Source organism: Odocoileus virginianus, chromosome 31 (genome assembly GCF_023699985.2).
Source record: "Odocoileus virginianus isolate 20LAN1187 ecotype Illinois chromosome 31, Ovbor_1.2, whole genome shotgun sequence".
Classification (NCBI taxonomy): domain Eukaryota; kingdom Metazoa; phylum Chordata; class Mammalia; order Artiodactyla; family Cervidae; genus Odocoileus; species Odocoileus virginianus.
In genome coordinates this window covers 37,287,941-37,300,709 of record NC_069704.1, presented here as the reverse complement: position 1 = coordinate 37,300,709, position 12,769 = coordinate 37,287,941, and the positions used below count along the sequence as shown (strand labels likewise).

General features: G+C 49.8%; 1 non-coding gene across 1 annotated transcript; it reads left to right on the top strand.

Annotated features, from left to right (window-relative positions):
- Nucleotides 1–12,218: 12,218 nt before the first annotated feature.
- On the top strand, nucleotides 12,219–12,330 carry LOC139032521 (U6 spliceosomal RNA). Its single transcript, XR_011485062.1, has one exon. It is a non-coding gene; the product is annotated as a U6 spliceosomal RNA (small nuclear RNA).
- The last annotated feature ends 439 nt before the right edge of the window (nucleotides 12,331–12,769 follow it).

The window sequence follows — 12,769 nt, the reverse complement described above, 5'->3', positions numbered from 1 at the left end:
TCTCCCCTTCCTCCCGGTCCCCCACCCCCCCCTCCCTGCTCCTCCCCACCGCTCCAATTTAAAAAAAAAAAAATTTTTTTTAAATCCCCAACAGGATCGGTAGTAAAAGGAAGGGGAAGACCCGGAGTCGAGAGGAGGCGGTGGCTGCGAGCACTGCGGAGCCGGGTTACAACCGCGCGCCTGCCCCATGAATGGGTTACTACGGCCCCAGGCCGCGAGAGGCGGAGCCGAGGCCCGATAAGGAGCCTAATTTGCATGGACGCTCGGGATTGGCCGGCGCTGGGCAGGCCTGGTCGACGTCCTTAGGCGGCGCGCGCCACGCTCGGCGTCGCCTGTAGTCCGGGAGGTGAAAGGGGACAGAAAGCTGCGGGCGCTGAGTCCTAGCCCGAACCCCGTGTGTGTGTGTGTGCGTGAGATGGGGGCCCGCAAATCTTGCCCTGAAGTCGGGTAGCCTGGCCCTGCCGGCTGGTGCGCGCGGGATAAGTCTGGTCGCGGCAGCTGGAAGCTTCAGCGAGCCTGCCTCTAAATGCGGACTTTCTTAGCCTGCGGGAAGCAGTCATTCCCAAGGCTGCTTGGGTTCTATGTGCAGGTCTATGAAGAAGCGGAGTGTGACCACATTTACTTAATGTTTTGTGCAAACGTTCCCGAGAGCAACCCAGTTCCCCGGACGGGCTCTCTCGAGTCTCCTGGAGTTACTTGGTGACACTCATTTTGTGAGCTGTTTTGCAAGTTAAAAGACAAGGATATATGAATGAAAGCGGAGCGGGGTGGAGGGTGGCGGGAAGGGGACGAACAAGGCTCAAGTGCTATTCAAATAAATTAGGATGTCGGGGAAAATGGTCTGAGCGCTAAGGAAAATACCCCCCGGCGGACGCGAGCCGGAGTTGCACCCGGTGCAGATGAGAGATTGCTGACAGATCGTGGCAGGCTGAGTGCGAGGGCTGCCCGGCGTTTGTCCCGAGAGCTCCCTCCGGTCCCTCTTCCCTCTCGCCCCACCCCCCATCCCCACCCCCCCCCCCCCCCGGTTCCCGAAGCCCCCGGGGGCCAGCAGAGGAGCTGCGGGGAGGCAGCGGGGCAGTTTTGAAAACTTTGCCCAAAGCTCGAGGTCGCCAGGGTGCTGGCCGCGCGGGCTGAAGGCAGGGAGGCGGCGGCAAGCTCCGCCAAACAGCTGAAACTCTAGAAGGCTTTTTAACTACGCCGGGCAGCTCGCGGTGCCTATTAAAAAAAAAAAAGTCCTCCTGGCTGGGTGTTATTTTCTGGCTTCTCCTTTTGTATTGTGATCTGTGCACAGATCTGCTGCTGAAATCTAGAACACCAGCGCGAAAACAGATTTGAAGACAATGAATGCAAATCTGTGCTCAAAGACCATCTGCCGTGGAGGAGACAAATCAGCTGTTCCGCACAGTTCGAGCGGCTGTGCCCGGGCCTCCCAGCCTCATTACCGAGAGAGCCCGGGTTAAAGCCTGTGTTTCATTCTGGAGACTTCCCCACCCCACCCCCCAACACACACTTAGGACGCAAATCTGAGTGCGCCCTGACTTCGGACGAGATCCCTTAGGTGTAGCTGAGCGCTCACAATTGAACTGCGAGAGTTTGCCGCTAGAGGACACAGCGCCTTTGCAACTCGTTTGCCTGGGAGGACAGTAAGCTCACACTTTTCAGCATTGCCGCTCTCCTGAGTAAGCTATGAATCTGCACCTCCACGCTACGCCCAGGGCAAACCGCGACCTGACTGCGTGGACCGAACGCACTCGGAAAGCGCAAGGACTTTACTGCGAAGATTCGCATGAAAACCGACGGGGAGGGGGACAGGGTGCGCGGACCCTCATTACACAAACCCGCATCCCCGGGATTGGGGTGGTTGATGGTGTGGGTAGGGGGACCATAAAGGTTGTGAAATTCCCACTTCTGGTTTGTGTCGGCTGTGGCACCTCCACCCCACGGCTCTGGATTAGTGTCGTTGGACGAGAAAGGCAGGGGTGAAGGGCGATTGGGCATAAAAATATGGAACGATGGAACGGGACTGTGAAGTAAGATATATGTCCAAAGAAGGAAGGAGGGTGGGCGGAAAAATTTGTAGGATGAAACTTACTTGTTTCAGCTAGGCAATTCTCTACTTTATGCAGATTTTATGGGTGATTTCATCCCCGCAAAAACGAAACACCTGGAATCTTCTACCCCGGCCCCACTCTCTTTGTAAATTTCTCAGAACCTCAAGTAACCACCCACCCCACCCCCCGTCTGGATCCTCGGTTCGTGCCCAGCGGAGCCAACGAGCTCCTTGGCGGAGAGTGTTGAACAGTCCGTGAGGCTCTCAAGACTTTTGGAAGAGGCCGGCGATTTTTTTTTTTTTTTACCCCCAGGGGGTCTCTGACCTGCAGCGTGCCAGGAAAGGTACGGAGCCCAGCCTCTAGGGACCCCGAGGAAGCAGAGCGCCCGGACCTGGCCCGGACCGTCTGCCCCTGAGGCCCGTGTTGGCTGGGGTTAAAGGGCAGACCCAGGGTCGAGGACACTGGCTCTTCTCTCCCGCACCAGCTGCTACCCAAATTATGCCCCTCAGGAAGCGAATGAATTGGTTCATTCTCCAGGCTCCCTGCTGCCCGCCCCAAACCAGACGACCCCTTACGGCGGGCGCCCCCACCTCGCGTCCCAGAGACAAGTTCAGGGGCCTCAGTGCCCAGCCAGGAGGCAGTTTTAAAAATCGTGGCCCTGGAACCCTGACCTGGGTGTAGCGGGGAGCCGCTCGGCTCCTCTCCGGCTGCGCTAGAGGTGCCCTCCCCGTCACCGCGGCGCAGGGCGTTCGGGGCGAACGGTAGCCACGATGCTGCGGGCCCTGTGGGCTAAGAGCCACGGACAACCAAGTTCCCTCTAGGCTGGGACCGAGTTCCCTGGCTGGCGCAGGGAGGGTGGCGGAGGGGGCACGGAACGGGGGGAGCAGTCTTGGGCCCAGAAAGGCGGCGCTTCGGCCTTCGGGGAGCAAGGAGCGTTTCTGACACCCGGGTTGGGTTTAATTAGGTCTGTATGGGTTTGGGGAAGGGGTGGGCGCAGAGTCGGCCACCAGCGCCGAGAAGGAACGCTGGTTAACGATGGAGTGAGCGGCGCGGTGGCTGCGCCCGGAGGGTCTCTCGCATCTCGATGGCCTCCGGCTACCCCCGAACAAACCACCTTTTCGAACACGCCACAAAAAAATGCGCCCTGAGCCGCGCGGAGGCCCGGCAGGCGCAGCTGCGGCCCGGGGAAGCCCGGCCCGGCGGGGGTGCGGAGGCCGCGCGCGCCTCCGGGGCTTGGGCCAGCCAGCTTCGTTCAGCCCCTTGCCGGGGTCGAGAAGAATCCGAGATGAACATTATTAAAATTCTTCCTAACCATCTAGTTACACAAAACCAAGGTCGGGGTCGTGGTATTCCGTCTATCCCCTTGCCCCCTCCTTTGTTTACCCTTCCCAAGAAACCCCCGGGTGTTTCCCTCCCCCGCGTTCAAATTTCACATCTGCATCTTGGTGCGATACGTTCAATTTCCTCCCGATTGGTTTTAAGGCCGGTTTCCCCCGTCTCTTTCTCGGTCCAGTCTCCTGGGCGCCGCGTCTCTCCTCCGGGTCAGAGGTTCCGAGATTTTTCTTAGAAAATTGCTCTCTGGGCCTAGTTCTCGTCTAGCATGGCCCAGAGATGAAATTGAAGGTGTGAGAACACACACACACACACATGCACAGCCCGATCTTCACCCCCACCCCCAGACACACACGTGGAGCTTAGGTCTAGCAACCGGACGAACTGAGGCTGACTAGTTCCCAGGGAATTAGATCCGCAGGGACAGTCTGGGTTTGATAAATGTTAAAAAGCAGCACTCTCCGAAAACCTCTCTTCGGACTTGAATTTTCCAATTTGTTTGTTTTAGTTGACACCTTGATTTTTATTTATCTGAGTAGAAATAGATTGACTCACCATCTTTGAACCCTGACAATATTTAGCTCACAACGCTTCGTGAAATAATTTTCTTAAATACCCAACTCCACTCCCTCCCAGTTCAGATTTCAACTCTGCATCAGTTAAACATCCAAATCCACCAACTCCAAATTTCTTATTGAAATTGGACTTGAACCCTTCATAAATGAGAATTCCCTGGGGGGTGGAGGGCAGGAACTACTGTATTCACAAATGTGATACAAATATTTCAGGACTCCATCATCCATACCAAACAGAGCCCTTTAAAGACAATTTGGCAAAAATTTAGATTCTCTTCTTGATTTATTTTTTCAGAGTGAAAGGGATTCCAGCGGGAACAGCTGCAGAAATACTGAGGCGACGAAAAACACTTTTTAGACACACGATGTGACACCCAGGCCAGTGAAAATGGACTGAATGAGTCAGAGGGCTTTAATCCTAACATTCGACAGTTCCAGAAAGTCACTTCCTCTTTTTCTCCTCTTCTTTTTCTTCCTCTTCTTTTCTCTCCTGCTCTTTCACCCTTTCAGAAATACCCTTCCCTCCCATTCCCTGATCCGGGCGTGCCGAGCGAGCGATGGAGCCGAGTCAGAGTTGCGGAAAGGTCAGCAGAACAAATTTTTGAAGCAGCAGCCGCGTTTGGACGTTTGGAGCGCAGATGTCGGAGCAGGGTCCACGGGGTGTGTGTGTGTGTGTGTGTGTGTGTGTGTGTGTGTGTGTGTGTGTGTGTGTGTGTGTGTGTGTTGGGGAACAGGTGATCCACAGAGAAAGAAGTGCCTGTTGCGGCCTCCGCGCGCACCTGGGGACCCTATTTCCTGGAAGGATAGGGTGGCGTTCGCATAAAGCCCGGGTTTGAGGCTGTGCTGGGGTAAGCCCGCCGTTTGCAACCCCTTCAGGAGGAAGCTGCGCACCAAGGCTGTGGCGTCTCCGTCACCGCGGAATTAAGACGCAGAGATCTAGAGGTGAATTGACCGGCGTTAAGATACCCGATCGAGCAAGTCTCCCGCAGAATAGGGCTGAAAGGAAGGTACCAACGAACGCAGGCGGGACGTTTCCCCAGCACTTCCGCGGAGCCAGGCATTGCCAGACACTTTCTCACCTTTAAACTTGACAGCCACACTTTAAGACGGACCGTTTTACCCCCATTTTACAGATGAATGAAATGAGGATGGGAGGTGACAAGTGGCGTCTCAGCTGATAAGTAGGGAACAAAGACTGATGTCCCACTTCTAAGGCAACACAATGGCGAGCAACTTAAGGCCTTAACACAGAAAAAGTTCAATGGGAGTCTTTCCGGCCCTTTTATCGGCTTCTCGGTTTAGTTGAGGGAGAAGATAACACGTGCTCCTCCGAAGCGACCCCCGCTCCCCCCACTCCCGCGTCTTCTCCTAATCGTCCCCGCACCGCTCCCCCCAAGCCCCTCTGCCAGCCGGCAGGGTAAAGCCCTCGAGACCCGCCAGCTCCCTCCCCGCTCGCCGCGGAGGTGTGAGCGATGTGTTGATTATTCATATTTTTGCCGAGCTTACCCTCCACCGCAGCCGGCGGGCCGCATTTCACACGTACACGCACGTACACACTTATACACGCGCGCTCCGCGGCCCTGCGCTCGCCCTGCGCTCTGCGCCCGCGGGCATCGCGCCCCCACCCCACCCCAGGGATCCCCTCCTCGATCTGGTGTGTGTGTGTGTGTGTGTGTGTGTGTGTGTGTGTGTGTGTGTGTATTAGTCGCTCAGTCGTGTCCTACTCTTTGCGGTCCCATGGACAGTAACCCACCAGGCTCCTCCGTCCATGGGATTCTCCAGGCAAGAATACTGGAATGGGTAACCCTTTTCTTCTCCAGGGCACCTTCCCGACCCAGAGATCGAACCGGCGTCTCCCGCATTTACCGTCTGAGCCACCTGGGAAGGGGAGGGGTGGGCAAAAGGCTCCCACTTTCCTCTCTGCACAAGTCACCTCTTCCTCCAACCTCCGAAACGCACCCTTGGCTTCCAGACCCAACTTTCTTCCCCATAATACACTTGTCTTCCCAGCTCCCCATCCATACCCCCGCCCCGGATTGCGTGGGTGGAGAGGGGGAGTGGGTACAGCTACAAACATGTCACCAGTCAGAATATCATTCCAGTCGGCACCAGGCGATATCCTCCCACACACACACCTCTGCGTCACCTCCACCCACACCACACACCTCCGTGGCAAGAGACAAAAGCGGGAAAAGGCAGCTGGGAACAAGGCATGCTTTCACGTTGTCTTTAACGGTGTGAACAGGACTTCTAGCTCTAGGACCTCCTCAAATGCTGCCCCAGGCATAGAAATTCCATTTCTGGCTGATGCGAACCCCTCCGCATCTCCCAGGAGGTGGACATGCATTTCAGGGCGGCGGGGTTCAGGGTTAGGAAACCTCAGAACAGGCTTGGAAAACAGCAAGGAAACCGGGCAGGGCAGCTCCGTCCCACCCTCGAAGGGGCGACAGAACTTCCACTTACTCTGGTTTCACCGGGGAGATCGAGCAGGGGTCAAGTTGCTTGGAGGGTCAGCAGCGGGGACTGTCTCGAGGGCCAAAGCGTCTAAACAGTACTATCAGCAATGGCAGCTGCGCCCGATAGGGGGCGCCGGACTAAAGGCGGTAAAACCCTCTCGGGTGCCGCACTTTCTGCAGCTCTGACGGGGGGCGAGTTGGGGCGCTCTAGTGGTTTCCATGGCTCCCCTGGTGGCTCAGCTGGTAAAGAACTTGCCTGCATTGTGGGAGGCCTGGGTTCGATCCCTGGGTTGAGAAGATACCCTGGAGAAGGCAACGGCTACCCACTCCAGTATTTCGGCCTGGAGAATTCCATGGACAGAGGAGCCTGGCGGGCTACAGTCCATGGGGTCGCAAAGTGGCCCCTATGTGGGAAGCAGGATGAAAAAGGAGAAACCCTTCCGGCTTTGGTGTCCTCAGACCCAGATTAGAGCCTCGCATTTGCTGGTGAGGTCTTGGGCATTTGATCCTCCTCCTAGGGGTCTCAGTTTCCTAATCCGTAAAGTGGGAATGTTATTCCTTTGAACCTGTTTCTATATTGGTAAAAGTGGATCTATTTCTTTCCCCACGGCTTCACTTGCCTTATCGACTAAAAGATAGCTTAGGTGAAAGTAGCTGGCCCATAGTAGGTGTTCAATAAACGCCTGTTTCCCTTCGCCAACTTCATCGGTAAAATGCGCGGGATGATATGGGCTCATTGTGCGTCACTAGGGCCTGTGAGTCTCCTGTGAGGGTGGTTTCCCCCCAACCACCCGTCCTGACCCCACCCTGCCTGTGAGCTCCTTGGGCAGGATTTCTGACTTGCTTTTCTCAGTTCCTTGGCCCGCACCGCCTGTTCCCTGCAGTGGGCGCTATTTTTGTCGCTGTTTGGGTTTTATTTTTTAAACATGGAACCATCTTTCCATGTGCTTTGTAACCTGTCTGGTGCCTCCGGGTGTCAGAGGGCCTGGAAGGCACTCGATGGGGCCTTTCCTGGGGAGGGGCTGGGACTTGCTAGGAGTCTGCGATGGGTACCCAGCGCTGCCATTTCCGCCGCAGTGGGCCGGTCGCACCCCGAACGCCAGCGCGGTTGGCTATGGGGCCATTGCAGGCGGGCAGGCGTGCTGGAATCGCGAAAACCTCCAGAGAATTGAAGGAAAATGCAAAGAGTTCTGGAAAGTTCCTTCGGTCGGGGTGGCCATCGCCAGCTGATTGGTGGGGAGCCGGGAGCCCCTCCGCGCGCTCCGCAGGGGACGCGGCTCTCCGGGCGCTGAGTGCTGGTCTCGGTCTCCGTGGAGCTGACGTCCTGAATAGCGCTTCAGATAATCCGCGTTCAGCGAAGCTGACCAGGGAAGACGAGAGGCGAAAGAAACCAGACCCAGAGAGCAGGAAAGGAGGAGGCCGGGGGGGGAAGAAAGAGGTTCCGGAAATTTTATATCCCAGAGTACTAAAGCCTCCTAGAAGCTCCTTATTAACTGCACCTTTTATGCAAAAACAATGCGTGTTTAATGCAGAAAAAATATGCATAGAAACAAAACAAAAGAAATTCATAACCACGCCTAATCAAACTAACGAAGACTGGTGGTTCATATTTGGGGGGTTTTTTCCTCACCTTTCTGATTTCTATATGCTTATTTGTAATTTTTGTGATTACTTAATATGGCATATTTTCCATACAACTAAATATTTTCCGACAGTAACATTTAATATTGGCATACTATTTCATTTTCCAAAAAAGTTACACTATTGTCTAACTGATTGCTATTGTTGAACATTTAAGTTATTTCTGATTTTTCACCATTATAATAAATAACACTGTGATGAACATCTTTGTAGATTTTGCTTTTCACATACTATGTGAGAAAAAGTCCTAGAAGTAAAATTGCAAGATCAAGGGTTATGCATTTTTCTTAAACCTTGATACAGAGTGATAAATTGTCTTCTTGGAACACAATATTTACTCTCTCCCTGCCCCCACAATCTTGCTCAATCCTGGAAGTTATTTTCTTGTTTTAAAAATTTGTCAGTTTGATAGATTGCAAATGTCTTTTGGTTCTTTTATTTGAGATTTATTTATATTTCATGAATTTCCAATAAGGAGAAATTATATTTCATTCATTTTTTGGCCACTGCATTTTGGGGGGTGTTGCAATTTCCTATTTTATTAGGATGTTACATTCTAATTCATCATGTATGTTGCAAATATTTTCCCCAATCTTTGTTTGCCCTTCATTGTGTTTATGGTAATTTTTTGGTGGCAGATACAGATGTAGTTAAAAATTTTTAATGTGCAAGTAATAAAATAGCATTGACTTAAATTATAAAGACACTTAAATATCTGACATAAAAGAAATCTTAGGGTAGATGGCCCCAAGTTAGGTGATAGTGTTGCTCACTCACTAAGTTGTGTCCGACCCTCTGCAACTCCATGGACTGTAGCCCACCAGGCTCCTCTGTCCATGGAATTTCCCAGGCAAGAATACTGGAGTGGATTGCCATTTCCTTCTCCAGAGAATCTTTCTGACCCAGGGATGAAACCCGTATCCCCTGCATTGCAAGTGCATTCTTCACCACTGGGCCACCTGGGTACCACTCACGAATGCCATTAACTACCTGATGCTTTTGCCCTTCATCTCACTGTCGTTTGCATGCTGAGTTTTCAGTCTCATGTTTATTGCCTTTTGGTAATGAAATGGTTCATACAGCAGCAGACTCCCATAGCAAAAATTCAAGGCAGGAAGCAAGAGGAACAGAGGTACCACAAGTTTCTGTCCCCTTAAAAGCTTTTCCAGAAACATCCTTTATGTCTCCTCTGTTAGGATTAAGTTAAATGGTATCCATGGTCAGATCGGTAGCTGAGAAAGCAAATACCCATTTTTCCATCCTCTGTGTGACAGGCCTCAGAGATGGGGGGTTGAAAATGGCAGTCAGATTAAGCAATCAGTTGAGCCCACTACAAATAAAGGTGTCTTTAGATTATATGTAGTTTGGGACTTACATGGTGGCGCAGTGGTTGAGACTCTGAGTCTCCACTGCCAGGGGCACAGGTTCGATTCCTGCTCTGCCTACCCCAGGGCATGGCCTAAATAAATAAATTGTATGTAGTTACATCCATCTTTTTTTCCATTATAATATCCTCCTTTTGTCATTGCCAAGTAATCCTTCCCCATTCTAAAATAATTTAAATATTGACCTATATTTTTTTATAATTTCTTTTCCCATTAAAAATTTCCCTAAACAAGTAAATGTGTTTGCTGTGGTCTTGGTTTCACTTTCAACAATAAGGACCAAAATCTTAGAAGATGAATTTGAATATAAGTTTAGTTGCAGATATATTTAAATATTTAATTCACTCATTTTTTTCAAAATATATTTGCTATTTATATATCAACTATATGCCATCTGGAATTTATTTTGGTTTACATTATGAGGGGGAAGTCAAACTTCTGTAACCAAATGGTTAGGTGTACCAATAGCATTTGTTACATAATCTGTATTTTCCCCAAAATGTGAAATGTCACTATAGTTTTCAATAAATATTGAGACTTTTAAATTGGAATGGAAATTTAGATGGATATATCTAGAAACTAGGAGTGCAAGGAGATCCAACCAGTCCATCCTAAAGGAGATCAGTCCTGAATATTCATTGGAAGGACTGATGTTGAAGCTGAAACTCCAATACTTTGGCCACCTGATTCGAAGAGCTGACTCATTGGAAAAGACTCTGATGCTGGGAAAGATTGAAGGCAGGAGGAGAAGGGGACAACAGAGGATGAGATGGTTTGATGGCATCACTGACTCAATGAACATGGGTTTGGATGGACATGGGTTGGGGATGGATAGGGAGGCCTGGCGTGCTGCGGTTCATGGGGTTGCAAAGTCGGACATGACTGAACTACTGAACTGAACTGAACTGATATCTAGAAACTAGGAATGCATATTTTACTTTCTCAGTTCCATTTGCATAGTTGAATTTTGTGTTCTGGTTTGTTTTTATTCCTCACGACTATTTCGGCTTACATCAACAGTGCACCAAAAACTTGGTATTATCTGATTTTCTAATGTTGGCTATGAAGTTACATCTCACTGTTGCTGTAATATGCATTTCTCTGATTGCTCCTGCTGGCGAGCATCTTTTCAGATACTTTGTAACCATCTGGGTCCCCTTCAGTGGCTCCTTTGCCCACTGGGTTCTCAGCCTTGGTGACTGTTGTTGCTAATACTTCTTGCTGCTGCTATTGTTGATGTGGATGATTTGCAGGAATACCTTGTCTGTGGAGATGTTAATCCATCGTCAATTTTAGATGTCAACAAATATTAACTCTGAATCTGTCATTGGTCATTATTGTCACTGTTGTCCTGTTTTAAATAGGAATGCATCCATTTTGTGCTTTAGGGTCTTATTCAAGAGCTCTTTCTGGCCCTTAAGTCCATGAAGAAATACTCCTACATTTTGATTAGAGCTTTTGCTTTCCTATTTACATGCCTTAACATGGTCTTTTTGCCTTTTTATACTGTTCATGGGGCTCTCAAGGCAAGAATGCTGAAGTGATTTGCCATTCCCTTCTCCAGTGGACCATGTTTTGTCAGAACTCCCCACCATGACCCGTCCATCTTGGGTGGGTCCGTCATGTCTACACAGCGTGGCTCATAGTTTCATTGAGTTATGTAAGATAGTGGTCCATGTGGTCAGTTTGGTTAGTTTTCTGTGATTGTGGTTTTCATTCTGTCTGCACTCTGATGAGGCTTAAGGAAGCTTCCTGATGGGAGGGACTAGCCATGGGGAAATCTGGGTCTTGCTTTAATGGCCAGAGCCATGCTCAGTAAACATTAAATCCAATTTTCTGTTGATGGGTGGGGCTGTGTTCCCTCCCTGAAGTTTGGCCTGAGGTCAAACTATGGTAGGGTTGATGGTGGTAATGGTGACCTTCTCCAAAAGGACTTATGCCAGACACCACGGCTCCCAGGACTGTTGTATTCAGTGCCCCTGACTCTGTGGCAGGCCACTGTCTGTCCATGCCTCCGCCAGAGACTCCTGGACACACTCAGGCAAGTCTGGCTCAGTCTCTTGTGGGGTCACTGAATATTCATTGGAAGGACTATTGCTGAAGCTGAAGTTCCAACACTTTGACCACCTGATTCGAAGAACTGACTCATTTGAAAAGACCCTGATGCTGGGAAAGATTGAAGGCAGGAGGAGAAGGGGATGATGAGGATGAGATTGTTGGATGGCATCACCAACTCAATGGACATGAGTTTGAGCAAGCTCCGGGAGTTGGTGATGGACAGGGAAGCCTGGTGTGAGGCAGTCCATGGGGTTGCAAAGAGCCAGACATGACTGAGCAACTGAACTGAGCTGAACTGAGCACAGTCTAGATTTTGTTTTCTCCCTTAAAGTGAGCCATGAAAATGTGATGGTTACATTGTAACATGGTAAGAAAGAAAAATATCCCAAATTATTTGGGACAGAACCTCCTTTTTGTATGTGATATAATTTACAATTCCTTCTGGGAAATAATTAGCATTCTTGAGCAATTTTTGGAGAACTTTTACTGAGGTCACGAGCACCTTCTGAGTTGTGGACCTTGATAGGAATCTGGTAATATTAACTAGCACCCCTTTATTACAGCACCTACCATTTTCTATCCATTTCTCTGCCAAGAGACAAGCTTTTGAAGTGACTGACTCAGGACATTATCCCCTCATGGCAAGTTTGAAAAACAACTTTGACATGAGCTGGTAATAATTTTTTACCAGTAAAGTTTCTTTTGACAATAGTTGATACAGTACTCACTTCAATAGCACATGTACTAAAATTGGAATGATACAGAGAAAATTAACATGGTCCCTGCCCAAGGAAAATAGATACCATCTTCAGATCTTCATTTAGATACATTTCTCATTTGACCAACATATTCCTTTGAGTAATTTTTTTTGGGGGGGGGGAATGATATGTGGATTTTATCATTTTTGTAGTGATACCACTGTCACCATTAGAATTCAGTTTGATAATAATCCCCGTGTTGTTTAGAATCCTTTCACACAATGTTGACATTAAGTGTTGACTTCCAGTACATTCTCTACTCTCACTGTGATGACAGTTGTTTAAGAGTGTCATTTTCCCAGTGTCTTTACACTGGTTCATTAAATTTCTCTCTTTCTCTTTAACTACAAGTCCTCTGTAAATGTCTAAAGACGTTGCATAGCCAGTAATTGCTCTTCTGACAAAGGGAAGATTCAAGGACCCTGGACAAGTCTCTTCATGATTCTGTGCTTTAGTTTCTCCATCTTTTAGATGTGATAGTGATACGTTTCAGCCATTTTTGTTATGTGTACA